The sequence below is a fragment of the Anopheles gambiae genome, chromosome 3, assembly GCF_943734735.2.
Source record: "Anopheles gambiae chromosome 3, idAnoGambNW_F1_1, whole genome shotgun sequence".
Taxonomy (NCBI): domain Eukaryota; kingdom Metazoa; phylum Arthropoda; class Insecta; order Diptera; family Culicidae; genus Anopheles; species Anopheles gambiae.
Genome location: NC_064602.1, coordinates 81338605 through 81365329, shown reverse-complemented (window position 1 = coordinate 81365329; position 26725 = coordinate 81338605). Strand labels below are relative to the sequence as shown.

Genomic DNA, 26725 nt, shown 5'->3' with positions numbered 1-26725 from the left:
TCACTCCACACTGGAAGGACACCCTGCTGCTGCTGCTGCTTTGGCTAATCTTTGCCGCTGCGCACACACATCTCGCATCGGGTCAGCTTGCTGTTTTCTTCTGAAGAGGATCAAACCGCCGGGGCACAAGGGTAGATCGCCTTGCGGGCCTGCAGGTTGATGGGTTTATGATGCATTAATTGCCAACCGTCGGCAGAGGGCCCCCGCGGACGTGACTTTGTTTTGATCGCTCTCCAATTTTGCCGACAGCCGTTTCGCAGTCGTCGGCGCCATATTTGGTCAAATCGGATCGCTTTGTTTGCATTACGACAGGCGTGTGTGGAGAGGGTGGCTCAGTCTCGTTAAGTTTGGCTGGGTTTTCTGGTGAAATATCTTCATGCTCTTCTGGTTGGAGTTGGAGGACGCAGAGTAGCAGGAAGACCTTGAAAATTTAGCCATGTTGTGCAAATGAATTGACATTAGCTGACATTGGAGTTCAAATTTCTGATTCCCTTATGATTCCGTGCCTTTATTTAATTAATAGAACTTGTCATCATTTTGAGCATCATCTGAAGAGTAGATGTCGACTCTGTTGTTGTGGTAGCGAAAGTGTATCAAGATTTTGACCCAAATGTGTCGAAGCTGTTGGGAAACAACTTGGCCCCAACGTCTAGGTTTAGATGTCCCCAACAATTTATTGACACACACGCACAAACGATGTGATGATCACCTTGATGCAATAATAGGATTTAATAGCTTTCCGAAACAGAGGGCTTCGCTTTATGATCGCAACCCCAAAAACTGTTGTGTCCTCTTTCCCATTTGAATGGCATTTTCATGGCATATGCAACTGCATCGTTTTCATTTTCTCTCTCGGCCACATTTAGCATCGGATGTGTCCGAGCCGTGAACCAGAATGCTGCACCGGTTACGTTGTTGTGCTCTGTGTTACTGCAACAATTCCCATTCCTGGGATGACGTTTAGTTACGCTCACTTTCTTCGGATATGTGGTGTAGCGTCCTATTAATAGTGGTGGCGGCGGAGGCCCACGTTAGCGTGAGTTCCGTTTTATTTCCGTTCCGTAGTGTGGTGTGTGCAGCCGCCCCAGGTATGTGCAACGGGTTGGCGCAGTAGGAACCTTCTTGAAGCTCTGTGCCGTTTCGTGCCTATGTTCATTCTGCACAATGTTGCGTTAAATGTGAAGTATACTCTCCCTGGGGAGTTCGAGATCCGAACGCTCTCGGAACGGAACAGGATGTGAGAGCGTGTGTTTTAGTGTAGGGTACTACTTGTAATATTTATGAAGGTTTAAATATTTGTCTAAGTATTGCATTTCAATTTAACGACCTCGATTGATTTAAGATATTTCACTGTAAATTGGAAACGAATGTCATTTCAACTATCATTTTGATTCAAATCGTTCCACCTGCAATAGTACCTGAACCTGATACAATTTCAGTGCGTTCGTCATTATGGTTGCGTATCAATTACCTGTCATTAAGCAATCGGACATTATGATTTCCCGCTGCAACCACATACAGCACAGCGCATTCCCGGCTGGGCGAGAAGAAGTCCCCATAAAAAGTCACGGCGCATCCGCGTCGTCGCTCACACATGAATCACAGACACCACAGAGTCGTCTCCCAAGAATGGTCACAGGGGGTTCGGGTCCGGTTTTAGGGTGCCCTCGCCCTTCGACAACACATCGCCTCCCCTGGTTTCCCATTTGGAAATGGAATGCATCATCTGGTATAACACAGTGTTGCTGCTGCTGCATCAACTAAAATGGAACGTTTCAGACAAGCAAGTATGGCACCACCTCCATCACACCACCTTGAGCCGGCAATTAGGCACTGGGACAGCCATCTCTCACTACCGTTCCGTTCCTTCCCATGCTGTAGTTGTGAATGAATTCGGTTTGAAGCATGCTTTCCAATTTTATCTCAACGTCACTATGCGTTCATGATGCAGTCCCAAGGATAGACGGTTTTCATTGAGCGCACAAAAAAGATGTGTCAAACGGATGAACAACCTCGGACACGGACATGCAGCGGAGCATCAATCATAGTGCGTCCCGTAGATAGATGCTTCCGTTCGATCTCTGGCGACCGTTTAGTGAAACAAACAAAAAAAATGCTCACTTTCCTTCGATCATTATCGGGAAAACTGGTTGGAATGCACGAGGACAAGGGCATTTCTTTCCCTTTGGTTCTTCGCAATTTTTTTTTGCCCTCCTCTCTCTCTTTAACACATGCTGTAGATTCCGAACCTCTGCACCGCGATTGAAAGTGAAATGGTGGTGCAGTGAAAGTTTCTCGATCAATATTCGGTCATCCCGGGATCGTTTAAGCACCGTGGGAGGGAGAAGGTGAGCCGAGGAGATCGCTAAACAGCGATCGCGTTAGTTAGGTTCCGTTCCGCGGTAAAAGAAGGTTAGCGAGGAGTGTGCATTAAGTGGGAATTATTTTCGCTAACCGTTTTGCTTCCCATCCAATTTGTTGCATGGGAGAGAAAGAAGCAAGATGGGGTGGATTTATGATGGCATTATTCTCGGTGGGCGTGTGTGTTGTTGACCTCATCCTCCTCACATATGTATGTTATCAGCACCATTAGTCAAGTATGACAGCATTGGAAAAGGAGGGTGTTTTTTTTCTTTTTTACAGCAATCACAAAAGATGAACTGAAGATGCTCATTATTTTATTGTTTGTGTATCATCATGTCAAACTTACTTTCTGAATCAATTGAATGTTACAAATAGATTTTTTTGAAGAACGATTTTTTTTTCAAGTTTGAGATTTGAACTGACGATCGTTCTGGCAGGAATCACTCGGTGATCACTAACGGTCAAACGTACGGACGGCTGAAGCATCAATAATTTCTTACTTAAAACACAAATCGAGGAATAGACTTTCTTATTTCAAGCTAATCGGTATTTGCTAACAAATCTACAATGATCATGAGTAATGATTTAGTTGATTTGGACCACTTTTTACATCTTATCAAGAATTCGTGCGAACACACACGCATACACACTAATCAAGCTGATTTACAGCCTATCACGCTGCTTACGTTTTTATGTTACTGTTTCGATTTTGTCAACCGTGTCAGCCGTCGCTAACAATACAGCCATTACTCATGTCTTTCGCGGTGGACTAGTCATGCCAACCGCACACCCCGGATGACTTCATGCCTATTATTTGCTGCTTTCTTTGCGACTGTTCTTTGTGACACAGCACTAGCCGGCGGGTATATGTATGTTATCAGAAATTAATTAGCACATGGTTCTCCGCACCGAGTGAACGCGTTTTCTTTGCTGTTTGCTCGGCGGATATTGTAGCTGAAATAGTTTCGATAGGGACAGGCGAATAGGGAAATGATGTGCAAAACGCTTCGGCACCGGTGGTAATTAACCTACCTAAGGCAGGATAGTTTCCCTTCGATATCTTGCAAGCCGATGGTGTGTAATGTGTACTTTAGAACCTCCTTTCTTTTTCTTTGCGGATGCAAAACACACCCTCTTTTGCCCATTTTTCACCGAAGATGAGCGGCTACTCAGTATGAAAGAAAATATGCGATACGTTCTTCCGGCATGCAAACCGCTCGTTTGTTACTCGTCACGCACGAACACACTCGGGGGGGGATGGTACCTTTTTTTCCTGAAAAGCACCTTCTCCAATATCTGAATGCAAATGTTTTTTTTTGTTGCTGTTGGTTGGGAGTAGCAAATTTTCACCCTTGCCTGCCTGCAACGATAATGATCGGGTTGGCAAGATTGGCAACTGGTCAACTTGTGGCTCGCTGCTGTGTGGACACACTAACCGCGGCGCCGGCTACGCTGGTCGATAGACGTTTTCAAGGTGTACACCGCTACCGTGCACAGCAGGTGTTGGTGTAAGTGAGCAGCCGCTTTTCACGCGCACCAAGATTGTGAGAGCGTGTTGTAGATGGAGGTGATGCGTGCGTGCTGGTAGTGGTATAATACGCTTTGTTTGTTTATTTTATCAAAAATTTAATGCGCCAGGGAAGGGTTGGCTTAACTGTCATTAGAAGCGGGTACGCTGGATTATTTGGTGCAGGTGAAGGTAGATAAAGTAAATTATTTCCAAACATTTGAAACAGCATTTTATATTGCTCTATACAGTTATTCTTGTTGGATAAATAATTTTTAATGTAAAATATTGAATCAAACTAATCTAATTGGTTACTCAATTTTAATGGTTTGTTCTTGAAATTATTATCAGTAATTAAATGAAAAACGTATTAGTAGTTTCTGTACACTTCTTTACTGATAGCTTCTACTCTTCCCGCTTACATGTATTTGTAGCGCGATCTGTGTGTATGCGTGTGTTTTCTGCCCGGTTGGGGGGCCGCATTACCGCGAGTGTATTTGCCCGCCGTATCGCGACTACTCTTTCTCTTATCCATCCTGCAAGCACTCCCCCTCGCAGTGCGTGTAACTTTGAAGAGAGTTAGAGAGGCCCCCAAGCCCCGCCAAAAGAGTATGTGCCGGTGTGTGCGTGTGGGCAAGATTTCCCTGCTGGCATGCTACAAGCGGGAAGGTTAGTCAGCCGCACTTACATGCCCGGACTTTCAGTTTGCGTTTTAACGTGGGAGCATATTCCTTGCGCGGGCTCGCTCTGTGTACGTTTGCACGTTGATATTTGTACCTTTTTTTATTGTTCTATTTTTTTTTTCTATCGCAACTAATAAAAAAAGAAATAGTTGGTGGGAAAGTTAGTAAGGAAAAATTGGTTCAATTTCATCAACTGCTGCAACTATTTAATTTCTATTTCTTCTCCGGGCTTAACACGTGTCTGCATAAGTGTGTGAGAGTGATTAATTTTACTCTCTCGTGTGTGTGGTTTAGTACACGTACGACATTCGCGAACTTTGTGCGCTGCTTTGTCCCTGCCCCGGCGGCATTCGTTCACTATTGATTAATAATTATACGGCTTTTCAACACACCGTTGACTCAGCACAGCACAGCAGTAGTGATTGTTGCCAATTTTGGCACGAAGTTGTGGGCAGAGAGCAACGGTTTTTAAATATTGCGGCTGTGACGAGTGGTGTTAGTGACGTTTGAAACCGAAGAAATAATGCTAAATAACAAGAGTGTATATTTGGTTCGTAGAAGCAATAACACACACAATCAATCTGACATTAGAAGGAAAAAAACAAGTGCACAAAACGAAGCCAACCTGCACTGGTCTTGCCTTTCTCGTGCGTTTCTCTAGCCCGGTCTCCAGTTTGTGCATTGCTTTTCCTTCCCTGTAATGCACTTTGCCGTGGCCCGGTGTCTGTCACATGGCTGTGCGGAATGTGTCACGTTGCGGTTGGTGTCGGCACCAAGTGTACTACTATCACCTCACTGTCTCTTCGTCGATATATGTGTACGTCCAAGACCAATCGTCCATCGGTTGTGTGATGTGTGATCTCATTAGCTTGCCTTTTTGGCTTCCCGATGATGGTGTGGCGGTTGAGAGCAGATCGTGTGAAGTTTCCAAAAATATAATTCAACATTAGAGAGCGTCTGGTGTGGACTATGGGAGAGGTGTAGTGCATGTGACGAATGGGTCCGTGACGTTTCTGGAGCATTGTTTTATTTACTTTTCGATAGTTTTTGTGTTCTTTTCTTCGTCGTCGTCTCTCTCTCTCTCTCTCTCTCTCTCTCTCTCTCTCTCTCTCTAGACAAGATCTTGTGGCCTTTCTTTTCTTTACTGCTGTATTCTGGTTTGTTTTTACTTGTTTCCTGTCAACGATCGTTAGATTCTGTGCCCTAGAGTGTGATGGTTGTGTCTGGCGATGGTTTTTCTCTTCTCGGTTTACGTTCTCTTCTGCGTACCACAACATCACGTGTACTTCGATTCTTTATTCTATTCTCGTATTTTTGTACACCTTGTGTGTTGTGCTTGCTGTTGCTACTGCTGACTTCTCGGTTAGGCGAGATGTGTGTACGAGACGTTATTCTCTTGGTGGAGAAAAATTTGCATATTTTTTTTACCGCGTGGTGATTAGTTCGTGGTGTGAGCGCGAGCGGGTTTTGTGAGCGAAGGGAGCAAACTGTGTGAGCAAACGAAGAAGCTGAAGCAGAGTCGTCTTCTCACCGTTAAATGTGTGTACGTGCGCAAACTGTGACCGCGCAAGACAGTTTTATTATCGCGCACGGTTCCACGTTGCGGTGGTGTGCGTTTTGTTTATTTCTACCGGTTTGAAATAAAAAAAAAGTCTGTTAGAAGAAAAGGCAACAAGCAAACAACGAAGAAGAGGGATTGGGAGATTGCGTTGCATTGCGTCACCGTTCGAAATTGTCACCACCGGTGTGAAGGTTCGGAGTGGTGCGATGTCGCAAGGGCATCCAAGCTTATAAGGATTATAGAACGGTTGCAGTCGGGTTTTCGATCGTTGTGGACCCCAAATTGGTTTTGTGGTGCCAAGACCTCGGCGCCAAGAAGAAGAGTTTGGCGCTGCACTTTGCATCACCGGGGAGTGATGGCAGTGTGAGTTGGCATGTTGATGCATCTAATTTTACCTCTCTACATCCCTCCGTAACTGCGATAACTGACTCAACAGGCTTGGTGTGCTCTCTCGCTGTTGCTCTCCTTCTCTGGGTTTCTAATGGAACAGAGAGAAGCGTTTCATGCTTGGTTATTCTCGTTCGATTGCATTCTCGTTCGGTAGCTTTGTTTTCCTGGAATTATGCTCCGCTCTGACACGCAAACACGTTGTTCTTCTGTCTGTTTTTTCTTCTCCAGCGCATCAAGGCGAACGAGCTAGTAAGATGCATGCATCGGTGATGCATAGTGCATTTGCGTTTTGTGGTTATGTTGAACTCACGGGGAATCCTTCCTCTTTGTTGTTCGAAACGGTGCCGCCGCCACTACCGTTTGGTGCATTATTTATGTTCTGTTCGAACGATTCTGTTGTGGTTTTTCTTTTCGATCCACTCTTTGCCCCGGTTAGAATGTGTAACCGAGAGAGCATTGGAGTTAGGGCTTTCACGGCAAGTCTCGCCTTACGCTTGGGGTGTTTGCGTGACTAGAAGTAATATGGTTCGACTGCTCGAATATGAAGTTGGCTGTTTAGATCAATCGTGGGCACTACGAGCGTATACGAGCATATTTCAATTGAGTCGATAGAATGGTTATGAGAATTTATAATCGTATTCGAATAGAGTGTTTTATGATGTTTGAAATACGGTATCCTATGGTCTGCATCAAATAGGCTTTTAGATCTTCGAAAAGATAAATCTATAATTATTATTAAGTTTGTAATTATTATTGATTGTGGTGCAAAATCTCAAAAGTAGAATTCAACTTCACTGTATGAAATTAAATTTTATTTCAAAGTAAATGATTTGAATCAACCGAATAATTATAGAAAGGTTAACGATAATGTTGGTTCATGAGAAGATCATAAATCAAGCATTAGGTTAAGTATATATTGCAGTTTTAACGGCATGGTTAATGGATGGTCTTTTGGTCTCGTGGCAAGGTTGCTGGTCTTTCACAATATAGGCCATGCGATCAATTCTTGTATAGACTCGGTCCTCTTCTAAAGCATGTTCTGATTTTCCTTGTTTCAAGAATTGAAAAGAAGAAATATTATTTGAATAGTTTCATGATATGTCTAAATTATTGCACAAAAGTATACACAAATGTACATCACACCTTTTTATTGCAATTTCTATCAAATAAATTGAGGAGAAAATCATCAGGATATGAATGATATTTGAAGTCGTTGGATTGCATTATACTGCGTACAGTATGTGAGTATCAGGGTTTTTATATTTGGATTCCATAAAATATTCCATACAACACATGATCAAATGGTCAAGTGGAAAGTATTTTGAATGCAAAAACCGGATACATCATTGCGTTCTAAACCTTTGCGTCGTCTCAGCTGTTCTAGAAGCAATGTCATATCAACAATATGTCGCTTCCAAACAGGCATTAGACAAAAATATGCACCCATCACGTCAAACAGTAGAGGTTTTCTCGCTGTTGTTGCCACAACTTTCTTTATCTTATCGCTGGGCAATTACACTTTTAGCGCTTTGTTTTAATTATACGCGATAGAGTGGGTTGTAAGCAATGCTTTTGCGGTGCGCGGGCACTAATGATGACCAACAACAATTACGGCGACGACGGTGGTCTGTCCGGGTACACGGGGTACAGGGTTGCGCGTGCACATCGGTGTGTGGCGCGCGCGCGCGGCTGTACTATCAATTAACGAAGGCGACTTGTTTTATGATGACCTTTGCGAGCGGATTTCCGAACCGTTTATTATGCGATCAAAGGATCATTAAGCGATATGATTTGTGAATGTAGTACCGGAGTTTTGTGTTGTGAAGCCTTATGGTTGAGCCGTAAATTTCACCCAGCTGATGAGGAGCGTCTATCAGCGCAACCTTACGCACTGCTCATCGATTATTTTAAGACGTGCTGAGATGGCGCGGCTTGTCGATAGGCCCGATTGGCTGGGATCTGTCAATCTTCTAGAGCCCGTCAAGCACACACTCGATTCCGCTTCGTTCGATCGTGTAGTGTTAAAGCAAACAGTGACATCAGCGGGCGCGCGCGCTTTGGTGCTGACCTGTGTTGACGCGCTGTGAGGATCAATCGTCGCGAAAATCGGACGCGTCGTCTCAATGTCGCCGAGGGCAGGAGGGCAGCTTTTTAAACACCGGTGGCAACCGTTTCGAATCGCTGCAGCACGAGCGCGGCACATCATCTGGAGTGGATCACTTCGACGCTGTGTTGAAAGCTGTTTGATGTCTGGTGATCCATGATCGCCGAGATATGCAAGATCGCAAAAAGCAGCCACAAGAATCCGATGACGCTGTTTCTGATGAATTCCGACTCACCTTGCTGACCCACGGTGTGTAACACGATTATCTTGGTGTGCGCGGTGGAGTAGTGAGATCTCGTCTTGTGCAAACAATTAACACATTTCTGAAACGCTCCTTTGCATTTCCTCCCGACGACCGTGTGAGTATGTGTAGCGTTTTCGGGGGCTAGTTAATGGTAGCTTAGGCACTGGATAGTTTGCGTACTTCCAAGATATTCACTCTTCAACGTAAAGTTTGCTTTCGAGATGATGCAGTCGTCTCCAGCTGGCTTGTTGACACCTCTCCGAAGCGCGCACAGCAGTTGCTCAGCGTACACAAAAATATTTACCATTGCCCCAATGAACGCCCTCCGGTGTACTCTCCTACGCATTCCTTGCACAAGGCAGGCAGACAAGTATAATACCGCAATTTTGCAACCATAGATGGCGCCTAGGTTTCGATCACGATCAGAAATAGCTAATGATCTGTGGCATCGGGAGCACACACAACACCTCCGCAAAAGAACTGAGACTGAGCTCTCCCTCCTGTCGTTGATTGCCTCTCCGCCGTACAAGGTTCTGGTTCGAGTTGTGGTGGCTGAGCTCTTCAACGAATACCGTTGAAGAGGCGTTATCTTTGACACGTGTTCGCAGCGTTGTGTTGTGTGGCAGAGATCGGGCGAGAGAAGTGGCTAGCATCGTGGCGATCGACATCTAACTGCCTCCCTCCACGCCGCTACCTTACTAGTCTATCACGGCATACTGTCTCTCCTACGCGTGCATGCGCGTGAACCATAACCATCGACTCAAAAAGTGCTGCCTGTTGTGTTACGCTAGCAAATCACTGACACAGCCGTAGACATTAGTTGGCTTGTGAAATGATACAAACATCTTGCGTAGGCTCCCCGAACGGCTGGGAGGCCAGTTGGGGCCTAGACCTCGCGCTCTACAAGGCGAGGTCTAGAATCTCGCAGTACCTTGAGATTGGGTCCACTCCACCCAACCGACACTAGGAACTCATATGATTTTGTCGTCCGGTGTATAGCGAACGCCACCTACGGATGCTGATCTCATTGTACGGCGGGAGCGACTGGGTCAGTTGGAAATTGTTGGAACCTTGCCGTATTGCAAGGTAAGAAGTTTTGTGGTGTCCAACCCCGGAGGTTGGACCTTAAATTGGAGAGGCGTGGTATCATGCCTGAACCAAGCGCACCAAAAACCTTTCCCAGAGGAGAAGTGGTGTACCTTTGCTGATGCGATGCTGTTGTGTTGAGTGCTCTGTCCAGGAGGAGAGCACAGCAGTGTGATCAATTGTGCCGAACGCTGTGTGGTCTTATCTTTGGCCAGAGCAGTAATCGATTTAAGGGTAAAATACGATTAAACCATCCCACTCTTTGCTTGATTGGATCACCTCATCAATTACCTCGGGCGGGGTATATACTACTACAGAGGTACAGGCGGCGCAGGGTTTGTTGTTTTTTTTTGTCTTGTGTGCGCGAAACCGCCACCAAACCGAGAACCAATCAATCAGCTGCTGCTAGACGCAGCGCATGGTTGGGCATTTCGGTTTAATTCAATTAATGGCAGGAAAGCCAGAGGGTGGAAATAAAGCAGCACAAAAGTGCCTACACATAACAGCCCGCTCCGTTGTTATGGGTGGTCCAGGAGTGTTCGAATGTTCGTTGGCTCCTTGTAAGGGGAACGCGCGGCCACCATTATCAGAGCTTGTCTTTTTGGGGTTGCGGGAGATGTAATTATTATTGTACCGAGCGATGACTGCAAAGATCGATCGATCTGGGAAGCTCAAAATCCATCGAAGTTTGCACGGATGATGATGACGGAGGAGCGCGGGAAACGTCGGAGTACTCGGAGTAGGCGCATTGTCGTCACTGTCGATGAGATGATGTCGTTTGTTTGGATCCCACCACCGTACGGTTGATCGCAAACCCTGGGGGCAAGCTCTCGTGAGTGGTATTTTATTTCTAGCCCTCGGGAATTTCAGAGAGGTCTAAAGACACACATACACATATACACATATAGACAGTTGAGTGAAAGAGTGTGGTGATATGCGAGAACGAGGGGATTATTTATAGGAGTCCCTGCCCAGATCTCGGGTTGCAGTGTGGACGCGTCTGGGTGTTATGTGCAACCTATGGTCTGCAAAGTCACTGAGCCCCCTCATATATAGGTGCTATAATTATAGGGACCCCCCGACACACTGCCCTTTACGCTGCCCTCGGTAAGCTCGAAAAAACAAACCCGTTGAGTGCGTTTCCTGTGTGGACGGCGGCGACGTGTGTCCATCGAGCAAAAGGGTGGTTATTTCTTTCGAAAGGTGCGGAGATTGATTAATGCGATGCGATCCAACCGCGCGGTTGGGTTCGCTTAGGTTAGGGCGCAGTGTTGATGTTGTTGTGTTTTTTCGAGCCAGAGAGCGAGAGATGAAGAGCAATGGGAAGTTAAACGTATCATTTGGGGGTTGCACGCCAAGTTGCGCTCTGCAAGGCGAGATATTTACATTTCTAGGGTGCTAGATGCTGCTTTTTGCACTGTGATGGCGGCGGCGGCAGCACGATGCATGTCAGGTAATGTCTAACCAGTGTGTGCAAGTATGTGTGGTACACTGCTGACACACCACCATCAGCAAAACGGAGGAGGTGGCCCTGCTCGCCAGTAGTTTGAAGTGTAGTAATGTGAGACAGACGGAGCGAAAAGAGTTGGGCTTAGTCACTGCGCGTGTCAAGTCAAAGGCACGGTGATATGATCGATGGAGTCATAGGAAAGATCCGCCAGACGGAGACGGTTTTTCCGAGCCGCCCCGAGAGTCCTCCGACCGCCGATCGTGTAGGTGGAGTTTAGGCTTAGCAACTAAATCCGGAGGCCCCAATGTGTATGTGTGTCTATTCATTCGCATGGTTAATACGCCTACCGCGAAAGGGAAAGGTAATTTTGAGTCTGGTCTTGCTTGTTTGGATTTGGTTAAGATGTTTTGCCGTTTTTGCTGCGGTCGTTGACGGAGGAATGTATGCCGTTTCGCCCGACGAGGAGATTGAAGTAAATGCACATGAATTTAGGGTGTTTAGTGTCGTGGAATAAATTAACTCCATGCTCTGTGGAAGGTTCATTTTTGCAAGTTTCCCTTGCTACGACCAGAGTCCAACAGAAAATGTACTATTTCTCGTTGTTTGATTTCCTTCCAACGGTTTTGCCACTAGCGCTGGCTACTTCTTGTGGGAGTAAAAGTGAAACGACAAACCCCACTTGCTTGATCTTTCCCGGACTGATCATGCTTTATCTTGAACAAACACTCACAAAATTCCCGTCACTGTGTTTCGTACAGTCCGATTGATTTATGCTAATCTGTTTTCGTGGGAGAAAGTTTCATTGGGGCGTTATTTTTTGTTGTTGTTATCGTAACTGTTTGTTATCGTATCGTATGTTTGTTATCGTAACTGTGCCCTGTCTGTGCTCGTTTCGTCTACGTAGTTCCATTAGCTCTGCAAGTCGTCACACCCGGGACTGAGTGTGTGTATTGCATTACATCACCGGGTGCGCGCCGTATGTGTTAGTTTTTACAACGCCTTTCGATTGCTTCCGAGAGGGAGAGAGGTCACTTTTTTATGGCAACTAGTCTTGTGTTACATCGTAAACACAGTGCACAAACTACAAAGTCCACGGGCTGAAACTTACATGTGTTCGGGGATTTGCATTAGTCGATATATAGCGCCTCCCACTTATACCTAAACAGATACCATGATAAGATACTGAAAAGCAATGAAAAGTGTAAAGATCTATTCATTATGCAGTCAATTGACTGTTAGACAGAGTGGTTTTCATCTCACGTGAGTCCGGAAGTGTGCCTCACCAACACTCTGTGCGCACAACACACATCCAGTGCATGCCCAGCTGGTTCAAAAGCTCTCCCTGCCTTTTGACACGTTGACATCGAGAAATATTTCACCAATCTTTACGATCATCGAAAGGCGAAGATGGCTTGACGTTGGTTTCAATGTAACTTTCGGATAGCTTTTAGCGCGTGCTTGTGGTGGTTGAGGTTGTTTGGTTGAGGTAGTACTGGTGCCCGTTACTGATCATGCAATAACCCATTGGGGAATGTCGTGATCGTAAAATGTTTAAAGGGTGATTTCGTTTTGTTGATTATTACAGCGAGATACGGTGGACAATGCGGGGGCTTTGTGTGTTTTTAAAAGCGGTGGTATCATTGCATTAGCAGCTCCCCCATCGTTTAGAGTCAATTTTGAGGATCGAGGAAGTGCAGGTTATGCAGGTTTTGCTGAAACGACAATAAAGGTTGCTATATTTATCGGAACATCGTCATTGCAATCTCTGTTGCATGAAGTTTAGTCGGAGCAGTACTAAAATCAATTAAAAAACATGTTCAAAAACAGAAAACAAAACAAAAACCAGCAAGCAAATGTTGGGTTCTCCACGATCAGCCAAAGACGCCTCGCAGCGTCAGTACAGACAGATCATATCTTTACCATCCTGGGAAGTCACCGGGAGTGACATCATTTCTTTCTTCGGCGAATGATTTAACAAGCGAAACTGAAGAAGTGGTAAAACTGTGGTGCGCATATTTTTACACTCTCGCGCACCCGATGGCCATATTCGGGTAGATCTTTCGTGGTTTTCGTGGGAGTGTAGCGTTTCTGTTTCGGCGTGCTTTGTCCCTGGAGAAGTATCCCGGTTTGCCGATCGCGCACAGGTTCTCGTGTGTGCTGATTCTTTGCCCACTTCCGAATGTGGTGGCGTGATATGGTGGTGGGCGCCAACAACTTCCTCGCGTGTACCCGATTGGATGTGCCAAAAGAATCTTTCCAAGTTTTCAAGCGGTTATGGACTCTCTGCCGGGGTAGAAGTGGGCTCAGTAGTTGTATTTTACGGCAACACGGACAAACGATCACAATCTGTTGCTGTTCTATGTTTGGGGATGCTAATTACTCCACATTAGTAGTGATTTCCCTAGAAACGGTGGGCGTTTGCAGGTCTCCATCGCCGTCTCAGAAGTTAGTCGGAGGCGATGATCCTCTTTTCTGATAGTGTTGTATACAATTTTATAGTTATTGCTCTGCTGACGCCTATCGATGGTTGGGGAGTTTAGCTATAGGGTCTCAACTAGAACATGTCGAGCGCTCGCGCGCCTACGTAGAAGTTGACTAGATCATATACATATAGCACCCTCCACCACCGGCTCTAGTGACTCTCTGTTTGTCACGTTGAAGGTGCGGCGGCGCGTGGCGTAGGTCGAGGATGATTAACGACGAAGTGTCGATGGTCGGAGCCGATGGCGTCATCGTTTCCATTGAGGGTGGCTATCGCGTCGATGGCAAAAAGGCTGGAAGCCGCGTCTAGCAGCACCTGTTGCAGAAATTGACCCTGAATGGGTCGGTGCCGGGGTTGAGTGTACTTGAAGGTATTCCAAGAGCAGGGAAAGATTGCAAATCTCGTTTTTATTCAAACGATGTAGTGATTCTGATGTATAGAGCGCAGGTAAATGATTTCAAAAGCTCAGGCCGAGAGAGGGAAAGATCAAACACCACACGTAGAGAGGGAGTTGGAGAATAACGTTTCACTGTGAATGCATTCCATTGTGTCAATTGCAATGTCAGGCATTTGGAGTTCCAGGGAGCGGCTCCCGGTTTTGTCCGGTTTTTCGACCAAAAACCTGGGACGGACGATGATGTCAGAGATACTGGACACTATGACGTCAGGTTGTCGAGATGGGTTAAATTTATGGATGAATCGTTTGGAGCAGTTCTTTTTTATGGTTTTCTAGCGGGAAATTTGAATTGGTCTCGAGCCTGTTGGAAACCTGATTTCTCGTGAAGAGGATAATGTCAACTGCGCGTTGATCTTTGGAACTTTGAGTGCTTGGAGAACTACGCGCATATCTAGATGATCCTCTGATGACTTTGAAAGATCGGACCTAAGCTTTTAAGCATCTCAAGATAAGGAAGTTTGGGTTTGCCCCCTATCTTGAGGATAGGACTTCCTAATTCTCGTGCAGATTAATGTCTTTTTAACGATCCTATACGGTGCGTCCTCCAAATCTGAACTGCAGACATTGGAGCTTCACGTTACGTGAACTCTTGTGGGGTCGACGGCATACAGCTTTGTTTGTGTTTGAATGGGTGACCGCGGAACGCAAAAACAAAACAAAAAATGACCGTTCAGTTTGCTTTAAACGCTCGTGCTCTTGTGATTTTGCACATGCCAACATCAGACGGCGGTGGATCTCATTTGTTCCCTTCCATCCCCGTACATCACCATCACAGACGTCCGGCAAAGCGGACTGTCAAGTGTAAGTGTTTTAGGATGTGCATTTTTTGTTTCCACTCGACTGCTAATACAGTCGCAAAATTCCAAAACATCGCCGTGTCGAGTACAAGCGCGCAAGTTTGTCGAGCGAAAAATGCAATGCAAACAAAGATGATCATCATCATCGTCATCTGTTTTTCCTTCGCGCACCAAGATTACGTGAGAGAGCAGGTGAATGTGCGCTGCCGGCGCGCTTCGTTTCACATTGCATTTGCAGCGGTCGGGATGGGCGAATTTTGTGTTTTGGCGTTCGCGAACGACGCAAGTGTGAAAGTTTGGAGCCGTAGTCGGTGTGTGAAATTGGACTGTGTGGAGGTAACAGCGGGAATAAATCTATAAAACTGAATGGAAGTCACGAGGAAGTGAGTCGTACGTTGGACAAGAGGAGAATGTGGCCTTTAATCACCAAAATGTGGGGTAATAACTCTACCTCGGCCATTTCGCTGTGAGCGTAAAGTGGAATGTAAAGATATAGAATTTCATGCTTTAAATGTAGTTAGCAGTTTCATTTGCCAAAAATCAGTTCCTACACTACTGTGGCAAGATCTCAGCAAGACATTCACGGGCGTTTTTATAGGTGTTGTGTGTTTAAAAAGCTTTTAAGCTTTTCTCCTTTTTAAATTGGATCAGGAGGCGCTAAATTGAGATATCCTGAGGCACAACAGTTTACCAGGAGGTCCATGAATGGTGGGAGTGCTCTTATTTGTTTGGATGACTTGAATGTTTCCCCGTGGTGTGCAGCAGCACACATCTGTTTTGCCGTTTTTATACAAAGCGCTTTGCAAAGAATAGCGCTGGTCGAAACCTACGCAAATGTTTCAAATCTTCCTGATATATTTTCGCCTGACCAAAGTTGGTACCCCGTTGCGGAGTGGTGGGACATGCCAAATGTCCCATTCATTCAGGGCGTGCATGTGTGTACCTTCCCCATCGCACACAATCCGTATCGGAAGTGGATCGGTTGGCAGGACAAAAAAAATGGACCCCAAAAGCCAAAACAGGCCTTCCTCTCCCAGTCCGACGAAATTAAAGCACAATTCATAAAACGCCACTCACGCACAATTCTTCCTCCGTTCGGGGAAGGGCATGTTTGACTGCGGCGACACACACCTGTGCATGGTGCGCAGGTTTGGTGTGGTGTTACGCTGAGCACGAAGAATGACTATGGTGGCTAATTTTAGCATCAAAGCGTATGGGGGCGAATAAGGAAAAGAAGGAAAAAAACAGGGCGACCAGTACTCTTTTTTTCGTGTCCAGCGCAAAGCGATCGGTTTGGGTTTTATGTCCACAAGAAAGAAGAGCAAACAATAAGTTTTGCGTTTGCTGGTCGACTATTATTCTTGAGGAGCAAAGAGTGTCAAGTGCCAATGGGGAGAAGTAACGGTTTCGAATGAGTTTGTACCGAACATCGAGGGTGGATTGAGTGTTCCTACTTTTTTGTAGGAGTTGGTGGTTTTAGTAGGAGTTTACTACTCCGAAGAATACAATTCTTCCTGTACACTGTCTGTTTCCTTATTTCATTTCTGCCGTTGCCTATGAAATCCACACGCGCGCGTTTACTGTTTGACGTGTGCGAATGTACGATTGACGTTGTAATCGAATCTCGCCGTCGCAAACATAAAGAGCTCTTAACATTTTAACGGGCGTTTCTGCGCCACAAGAGAACAGGTTGCCTATGTCCTTTCCAAGTCAGATTTATTGGTGTCCGTACTGGATCGGGGGATGAATGACAAGAGACCATTTTTGGAACACCTCGAACTTAACTGAGAACTGCACCAGGATTCGATTTATGTGAAGCTAAACGAACAAGCGCTCCGAAATTAAATGTGTGTTGGGATTTTGTTTTGTTACCTACCGAAAGGAAAAGGGTAATCAATTAGTTGTTGAATCAGCAGCAGACCGTCCGGTGGCAGAGAATTGCAGCGAACTGCAGCGCCTCGGGACACGGAAACGAAGCCACGTGCTTAATTTTAATCGTCTCTAATCAATCACAGGATTTTTAACCCGTATCGTAGTTCTCCTTTTTGTTGTTAGCATGGGCTTTGAGGACTTTTGGGTTGTCTCAAGTAAGTGAGTGTGCCACTGTTACCAATTAATGTTGCAAAACAAAATCTGCTAATGTCAATGCCGCTACCTCTATGTGTGTGGTTGGCTGGGCGAGCAAAAGGTCATTTCGGTTTTCGGGGGTGCGAATTGTGCTTTAGCTCCGGATGACATCTACGGCGTTCTTTTAATCTTTATTTCTTCCTAGGGTCGTAAAATCGTGCTTAATGCGAGAGAGAGAGATGTGTATGGTGGTTTTGGTGTGACGTACTTAGATGTTGCTTCCGCCGTTGTCGTTCGCCTTGAGTCACGTTGGTTAATGTGTGCCTATTTGTACAATTAGTCACCAAAGGCGGAACGGAAGAAGCAGGGCGGTGGTCGGTAACGCGTGCAAAGTGTGCTGTGTGTTGCCCCCGTAGGGTGCTTGAAATCGGTTTCACATCCGAGAGGTGTCTAATTAATCGAAGGTGATCGAGAGAAGAAGGCTAAAAAAAGGTGTATGCGCCATCGCCAACGTAAAATTGCAAACACTCTCAGATGTATCCCACTCGCTGTAAACGAGCAAGCAGATACAGCCTAATGAGAATCGTCTCAGTTGGGTCCCGCAGGCGAACGCGCACTCACTCACTGCCCCCAAAACACACAGAAGGTCAAGCAGGGACCACCACCTTAACCTTACTTTCTCTCCGCTTGGGAAAGGTTTTAATGGCATGGTTTTGTTTTTTTGCACAAGCTTTCAAACTTTTTATTGAGAGTGTGTCTGTTTTCCTTAGCGTGGATTACCTTTCTACTTCCACCTTTCGTGCGTTGTTTTTGAGCGGGTTCCGCCTAAGTCAAACGACGTTTTAGTGCGCGACACGTCGGTCAAGGTTTTCGTGGCGTGACCGTGACTGGAAACGGTCGTCTTCGCGTCGTCGTGATCCATCACTTTCCTAATTTGCATCATTTTTATGTTCCGCCCCGGGCTTGCGGGCGTCCAAATTTTTGGACTGTATATCGTGTATGGCTGTGGTGCGCTCGATGACAAAACTCCACACCGGGTGCTGTGCTGTCTCGCGCGCTGCAGGTTTGGGCGAGAGACATTGGCGCGACACCCACACTCGCGCCGGAAGTGTTGTTGGTTAACCGGAATCGGGTATTATCGTGGGAGCTTTCTTGGGTTGGAGAAGTATCGCGCGAGGGCAGCAGCGAGTATGTCCTTTGAGCGAGACGTTGAAGGCTGCGAGTGTCTCGAGTGTGTAGGTGTAAAATTATGTCACCTACATTCGAGCGCACCAGAACCTCGTAGTCGTCGGGTCTTTTTTGTCTCCTCTCCTGTTGCTGCTGCTGCTGCTCTACGATGTGGATGATGACGATGAAGGCGAAAAATGTGCTTTTCGCACCCACTGAGAGCACACGCACGTAGAATATCGGCAAGGTGCTCCTAATGGTGGGATTTAAATTAGATTCCTTTTTTGTTTTGCTGCTGCCGTTGTTTGTCAAGGAAATGCGTGTTTTGCTTGTAGCTGTGGTAAACACAGTAAAACACAAAAAAAAGTAAAACACACCTCCGCTTCATGCTTTTGTCACGCCATGTGGTGCAATCGACCTTTAATAGTAAATCCCCACTAGGATAAGCGTTCGCTTGCGTCAAGATTGAAGATAAAATTTGCAAAATAACTCAATCAAAAGATTTAAGCGACGAACCCCTTATTTTGCCGGTTCGTCGCTTCTATCCTTTTGCTGTAATTTAATGTTTTTTTTTTCTCTCTCCTTTTAATCGTTCTTGAAAAATAGAACCATAAGTTGTTTGTTCGTGTATACACTCTGCTCATGTGTGCATTAAAAAGATAATTCGTATGTGGAGGACCCTAACTCCACAATAAACCGTAACCATTGAACTGATTTGAATAATTTTCGATAAGCACGCAAAAGGAGTGGTTCTGCGGAGGATGGGACACACAGATATGGAATGCAACAATCAACCATATCCGAGCATTTATGAGACAGCTTTGAATGGGTTTGTTTTTCGCTTGTTCGAATCTACTCGTAAGCATGATTTCTGGAACAAGTTTTTCCCCATATATCTACCCATTTCAATGGTGCGGATAAAGTGGTCCGATCCGAAGTCTCTGTAGCTTTGGTGGTGCACCAGCTGTTCCTCTGGTGGGTCGCAATTTGTTTTGCATATATTAACCTTTTGTTGATAGAGCTCTGTGGAACTACTACCGTGTCTTCGGATTAATGCTTGATTGCGGGATTCAGGTTTTCACGGTTCAGTTTTGGTAGCTCGAAATGATGTACTGCCGAGAATCGTTTCGCGAAACACATTAATACGTTATTATTCAAAATTCTTCCGTCGTCGGCGCACAAACTTACCAAACTGGACCTTTTGGAGGGGAATGTGGTAGAAGCCGTTAATAGCGGTCGTTAAATTTTTGAATGCCAAAAATGGATGAACTCATCGTCGCAGAGCTTTGACAGAAGAACACACAGCACAATTGGGGGGTGCCGTGCTGATTGGTATTGTACAGTTTAATATGAAACAGAGCGGAGGATAGTATGGAGTGTGTAATATTTATCTTTTGCTAGAAGTAGGCACAGATTTTCCTTCTCCTTGGCAGCAATGTTCGTGTGCTGAATTATTTACGATTGTGTACCCCGATTTTGGATTTGTCGAAGTTGTGAAATGACACAACTGGTTGTTGTGTTGGATTGCAACTTTCGATTGCTGTCCGACTCTGTGCGTGGTCGCTGGTGTTTGGTGGTGCTTTGTTTCTTCATCACACGCAGTACAAAAATCGGCGCGCAGGGTGACGACGTACGGCCGAAACAGCGCGCAGAGGGAGTACGACTTTGCGACGATCTCCTACGCAAAAAAACCTCTTCGCCGCCCCATTTACATCCAGCATCACTTACAATTTAATGGCCGACTAGAAGCGAGCGATCGATCTCTCGAATTCGAAGGCGGGAAGAAACGGGAAATCCAAAGCCGAAAGAAAAAGAAGCGATACTCGCTTTCAATTGGCTGCGAGGTAAGGCGCCTGGCGCAAAGAACTCGCCGCCAACGGGGAGGTGACACGAGATCTTCAGGGTCCTCTCCTCCTACGCGCGCATCTCTTGCAAGCCAGGAAAGTTGCATTTGGTTGGGAACAAGAGCGGAATTAGCCTCGACCTGGATCGAGCCGGCGGCAGTGTTGGGCGGTTTCTTTTCTCTTTGTTTTCACCATGTACAGTAGCCACCACCAGAAGGACCTCGCTCGGGTAAGGGGGGGCAGTGTTACAGCTGGGAAGATTTATTCGGGCTCCAAAAATGAAACATTGGAACAGTGATTGTGTCTCTCGTAGGTGCGCTGTATTTCTAGTGCATACAACGTGTCCCAATCGGGGGGAAGGGAACCGTGTCTGGTGGCTGCAAGCGGTGACAGACTGTTGCTCCCCCGTAGACGTCAGACCATCACCATTCCAGACAACAACGACGCGGCAGCAAGCTTCTTGTTAGCGTGAACCTCAAGACAATGCACAAACAAATGCAATCCCGGGCGCGCGTGATCCATCATCCGATTGACAGCCGGTTGGGGACGTTGATTGTGTGCAAGGGGGATGATGAGATGTACCTTTCGGAAGGTACTCGATTGCTGCCAGAGTGGGGAAATTCAGCGTTGGAATGAGAGCTCCTCGGTCCCGAAAGACCTCCTCGGTCTCAAGATCCATCACAACAATAGCGCTAAGCCCTCGCAGAGAGCAATGCGAGTGTGCATCCTCTTATCTCTGCGGCTGCGGTGCTAGGAGTATGCCGTGGAGTTGTTGCACACCACCCCTTGGGCCTGAGAAGGCTCTCGTGTTTTGGTTGAAGATATCTCCTCAGTACGCGCGCGTAGGTGTTTGGCACTTTCAATTGCACCGCGTGCCGCCCCGGTGAAAGTAGAGCTCGATTTTCATTGTTTAGCCACCGTGAAGACATTCCGCTGCAAGATGTGTGTGTTGTTGCCTTCCTCTTGATCAAGATGGCTTTCCGTTACCGGACAGTTTCGCGGTTCCGGCAGCGGCCGTATATGTGCACTCGACGTGGAGGTGTGGCGCACGACTCACACCCACCACAGGGGCTAGCTAAAACAATTCTTCGGCACGAGGCTCTCGTACTCCTCGTAAACATTTATTTTCATCTCGGTTTCGGAATCTTTGCGGCGGGCAGGTATGGGGCGGCCTCTCGCATGCACCGAGAGAGGTGTTTAATCTATTTCGATTGCTTTCCCATCCCCGTAGAAGGTGGTGGAGTGTTAAAACAAATATCTCCCATTTAAATGCGACCGGTGTAGGGGAGGGTGGTGATGGATAATGGTGGATTCAGTCGAGCTACTGCCGATTACGCAATTTGGCGATAGATCCAATCTTTTGGCGAGAGTCCGAGAGTATGGGGGAGAAAGGTGTATTGCGTCGTTCACTGCCGTATTATCCGGTCCAGTTTTTGTTTTTCAAAGCAAACGGCGCACGGTGTACAGCATGATATTGCAGGGCAGAGAAAAGAGAAAACGATTTTGTTGTGTGTGTGTGGCCAAGCAGCAGTGGCCGTTGGTGGATGCCGGATTTGATGCGATTCTTCGTTACAGCGCTAAATAATGGTCCGTGAAACGGTCAAGATGGTTTAGTTTAAACATCGATTGATTTTGAATAAGTATTGAAAATGATACCTCTGTTTTCTCCGTTTTGTGGACAGTAGCCGCTGAATTTGGTGCACGAAATTATTACAATCTCACTCGGGCTTAATCTCATGAAGGAAGAATTATCAATCTTTTGATATTATAAAATGCTGAAATTTAGGTGAGATTTGAACTCACGGTCTTTTGTGCTTCAGCCCGAGCGTGTAGTGCGACGCCATTGTCTTGCTTTAGCACGAGTATTGTTAAAAGATAATAAAATCTTAGCTAGGAGTTAAAAACTATGAAGTGTGAGATATCCTCAAAATTTACCTCAATTTGCAACTTATTTACACTTTTTTTTAATGTGATCTACACACAATTCCTTGACACAAAACACACTCTGCTTTAAGCCTCAATTAGGTCAATGAATGGAAAAGATTGGACGTTATAAAATTCAACCAACCCGGTGTCCCCGATGCACTCCCACTCATCGTGCAATTTGCATGTGCCACGCATGACGTCAGACGGTTTATTTTACGCTCTTTACCCCGTCGATGGATGGAGTTGGTCCCACTGAACCTCACTGGGAAACCTGTTCTCGATCACTTACTCCTCGATCGTTGCCAGCGCAGACAATGTGTTCCGTAGGTGTGCAGAGATTTGGCTGTTTTATTGCTTAATTTGGTAGGGCAAGAATCCTTTGCTTGTGAATCCACTCTGCAAGTATTCCCTTTCAAGGTAAAGGTTTCTCGCGATGCTGCCCACAAAAAAAAGAGCGGTGTGTCATATCCGCTCTTGACTACTGCCGCGGACCGTGCGGACCAGTGTGACGACGCGTCACACGAAAGCATCCGAAAGCCGTCGACTCATCGTTTTATGATGGTGTGATTCCGTGCTGCTGCTGCCGCTGCATCAGGTTTTTCTCGTACGCTCTTTTCAAGTCTTCCGGAACCGGATTCGTGATGCAAAGCGGGTTGAGGCTTCCGCTACGCATCTCATCGCCGTGTGTGTCATACGGATGCATGCGTGTGTGCGGTGACTTCATCCGGCGGGGACCGGTTCAACGCTGAAATTGGCACGGTCGGTATGCGAATTGAACCAAGCTGAGCGGCTTTCGGCGGTTCTGAACGCTGACAAATCATTAGGGGACCAGCGTCGGTGCAATCGTATCTCCTTTGCATCAGAGGTGTTATGTTTGAATTCTTTGAGATAGGGGAAGTATTGCATGCATGTTGGCATTGGCTTGGAAATATTGGAATAAGCATTTTGAAGTAGCAGAACTCGGGGGTAAGGGGTTCTTTCCTGTTTCCATCTCCCCAACATCGAACATTCTTGTTGTGGTGTTGGGGAATATTTATGTCTGGTATGAAGATAAAATTCTTGCGTCAAATTACGGATGAGATCATTGGAGGGGTTCTGTTGACGTCTAAGCGTTTTATGCTTAGAATTGGTATTGTTTATTCCAATCTTTTTCCAGTCTTTAGTCTTATCATCTTCATAGGACTGTGTAGATAAATAAGGATGAAGATAGGAGTTGTAAATTGTAAAGCAGATGTAAATTGGTGGTTGAATGTTGTTACTTAAGAGAAGTACGAGTGTCTTTAGGACAGATCCAATATAATTCAAGATATCAAGATGCATGAAGTTCATTTTACATTCTATTGGATGTCTAGACATTTACGATTGACGTCTAAACTATATATACTACAGACATTGGGGTTTTGGGAATAGCATCTCTAGGCTCAAGAAACTGCAGGTGATATCCTAGGCTTAAACCTGTAAAAATTTTAGCTTCACTTGAAGATTGTCACTACGCTCCAAGTAACAGTCCGTAGGCCCCAGCAGAGATACCTTTTCAGCTGCTTGATCTTCTCCCCTAGCTGCTAGAAAGCAAAACCCGTCCAGCAGCAAGGCGATAGCGCATATTCGAGCAAGACATTCCACCGGAGAACGAGATTTTGGAGAATGAAAAATGTAAGCCGCGAGAGAAACTGCAGAATCAGCAGGATAAAGTCGCCCGCGCAACTTCCACTCACACACATAGGCGTCGGCGGCTCACTAACACCATCAGTGTCGGATACGCTTTATGTGTCAGGTGCGCATCGGTGACGTTTTAATGTTTGAATAGAGAGAGAGAGCACGAGAAAGGCAAAGAGAGAGAAAATTATAAGAAACATTGAAAAAGAACCTGCCTGCAGTACGCGTGGGGAACGTGAACCATAGAGCGGAAGAGAGAGAGAGAGATAAGAAAAGAAACATCAGCCTCTTTCTTCGAAGTATGCTTCTTTGACTGCATGTGTATATGTGTGCGCTTTTATGCTTACGCGGGGGCGCGATATCTTACAAGAGCGCGAGAGAGAGAGAGAGAGAGCGCAGTTTACAGAGAGGGTATGTGTGTGTGTACGATCGCGCAGAAGAGAGCGAAGCAGCGCGATGTTGTGGAACGCGCGTTCACTTTGCGACGTCCGGAACTGCTCGACTCTCAGTACTTAGCTGAAATTCGTTGCGTACGGTTGTTCGACAACGCGCCGCTACGAAAAAAGCGAACGAAGTGAAAAAAACCGTCCTCAACATCTTTTCCTCTTGCAAAAAAGTAGGCAGTATTTGTGTTTGTTTCTTTACATTTTCCTCTCTTCCAACTGTGTGTGCACTGATGATCGTCGCTCGTACGTTGACGTCGTCGTCGTCGCGTCTTTCCAGTTTGGTTGATGGGTTTTCTTGTCTAAATTTCCGTGCTTACCGAATGTGTCCGTGCGCCCGCTGTTGTGTTTTTCTCCAGCGTGTGTGAAGTGCGTATGTTTGTGTGTGTGCGTCTTAAAAGGTTTTGTGAATGGAAATGTGAGTGACGACTTCGCTGTGTTCTGTGTGAAGATCGTTGATCCGCAAGATCGTTGGAAAGGCTTCGGAAAGCTTTCCCCGCAGTGAGACCAATTCCAAGATGCCATTCTTTACGTAGATGTTTGTGTGTGTGTATGTGTGTGTTCGCTGAAGAGGGTTAGTGTGTGACACGAAGCAGACAGAAATGTGCGAGAGCTAAAGAAAGATACATTTATCAATGAACAGAGTTTGGTGTTTGTTTGGAACACAGAGCTGCATCAGACACCTTAGCTAACTTGATGTACAAGTACTTTTTGTACAAGTATTATGTTTTGATTTTGGTATGGATAAAATGCTGTAAACATTTCAACTCCTGTAAGACCTGGAAGAATCCAGAGACTTCTGGATACTCTGGAAGAAAAGAAAGCAACAAACGGTTTAGGCTCTGAAGCAAAATACCCGTGGAGTTGGTACGTGGTGACGTCGTTTTTGTTCCTTCTCTCCCGCTAACGCTAACTGAGCGATAGCGGGTTTTGATTGTTGTTGTCCGTGGGGTACTTCTCCTGGGCAGGCCAGCCGTGGTCGTTTGCGGGGTTTCCTTCCGAAACCCTCTGACTGCCGATGCACGATACACGTACACACGCGGTGCGCGATAGCGACGCGTTTCTTCTCTGATATGAACCAACGCAAACGGGCAATGAAGAAGAGGAGGTCTATAAACGAAGGAAGCAGGCAACACTGCACAGCAGAAGAAATGAGACAGAGTGGCATTATTTCTCAAGTGCTTTCAGCCGTTTTTTTGGGCCGCTCCGCGCTGCGAGATGACGCGCCTTTTACATCCGACCGTGGAAGGTTCCGAAATAAATGAGGGCTTTAAATTCTGGTTTCTTTCTTCCAATCCGTTAGGGCATCGTTTTACCGGAGACAAGAGAGTGTGTACAGAGGTGAAACTGACTGTGGGAAATGATGAGAAAAATCATAAAGAAATTGTTCCGTTGTATTGCTTAATTTGCTCCCCGTGTGACATAAACAAAGAAATTCCAATGTCTTCCCCTGTTGCTAAGAACTCTGGACATGACCGAGTCGTCTGGCTTTGATTTACATATCCAAAAAATGGCTACAAATGGTGGTCTTAAGAATAAATTCTTCCTTCTGAATGGTAGAAGAGCACGGAAAAAGTGGAGGAAAACAAAGACATTATACACCGTAATCTGCTCCATTAATTCGCTAATGGTTTTCAGTTTATTGGTACCGATTACACAAGTAATCAGCGGTGTGTTATGCCTTTAAAAATCATTTACAACCGTTCAAAGCTCTAATAAAAACTCCGTGCAAAGGCTTGTTCTGTGTCATTGCGGGCGGCGGGCAAAGGAAGGAAAAGGAGAGGATAAAAACCGTCAAATTATTGAGGTTATCGGTTTTCCTCGCAACTCAAGCCACACCGAGGGAGGCCAATTACTTTCGCTGTTGGATAACTTTTCCGATCCACCCTCTCTCCACACCCCCAAAAGTGACCCATAGTGATCGGTGTTTTTCTTCTCCTTCGCTTTAGCTATTATGCAATTAAGCGGGGTTTTCTTGTTTTTTCACCTTTCAACTTCCTATTGCAACCTTGCCTGGCGATCGTACGTTTTACTAGGTGGGTTTTTCGTGAAAATGTTTCTCCAATTCCCTTTCATTTGAAGTGCAGGGGGGAAACTGAAAAGAGATGCTTTTGCCGTAGAGGGAGGAAGAGGGATGAATTATGGATGAAGCTTTGAGGTTCTTCCATTTTCTCACCCCAGAAATGGTGTGAGGCGAGTTAAGGCGAGCTCTTCGGTGTCATAATTGCGTTCCGGTCCGGTTGTACTCGGGCAGGGAAAGCAACTTTACTGCAAATCCGATTGAACCGGTACAAAACTATCAAAATAACAGTCCTGTTCAGAGGCCGTATTGCGAAACGAAACGAGGTAATAGCACGTTCCATTCGATTAAGCACCAATAAAAGCGGGACCGGTTAAGATCTATGGTCCAAGATGATTATGATGTTTCAACGGGTGGTCATCATTAATTTGATAAGGCTGTCTGTTCCACAGTCACCTTAAACTTCCCCGTGCAACA

The 26725-nt window shown here is 45.9% G+C and overlaps 1 protein-coding gene across 41 annotated transcripts in view; it reads left to right on the top strand.

Moving 5' to 3' along the window:
- The window catches only part of LOC1278301 (dystonin), a 204981-nt gene that overhangs the window by 62015 nt on the left and 116241 nt on the right, over nucleotides 1-26725 (top strand). For 15 of the 41 annotated variants that reach the window (XM_061653867.1, XM_061653866.1, XM_061653863.1 and 12 more), the window contains exon 1: nucleotides 24268-24401. The exons of 16 other annotated variants lie outside the window; for them this stretch is intronic. The gene's annotated coding sequence lies outside the window, so the exon portion shown is untranslated. Of the gene's footprint in view, nucleotides 1-4556; nucleotides 4623-24267; nucleotides 24647-26725 lie in introns of those variants that run through there. 10 more of the 41 variants (XM_061653897.1, XM_061653899.1, XM_061653895.1 and 7 more) reach the window with 6 other exon arrangements.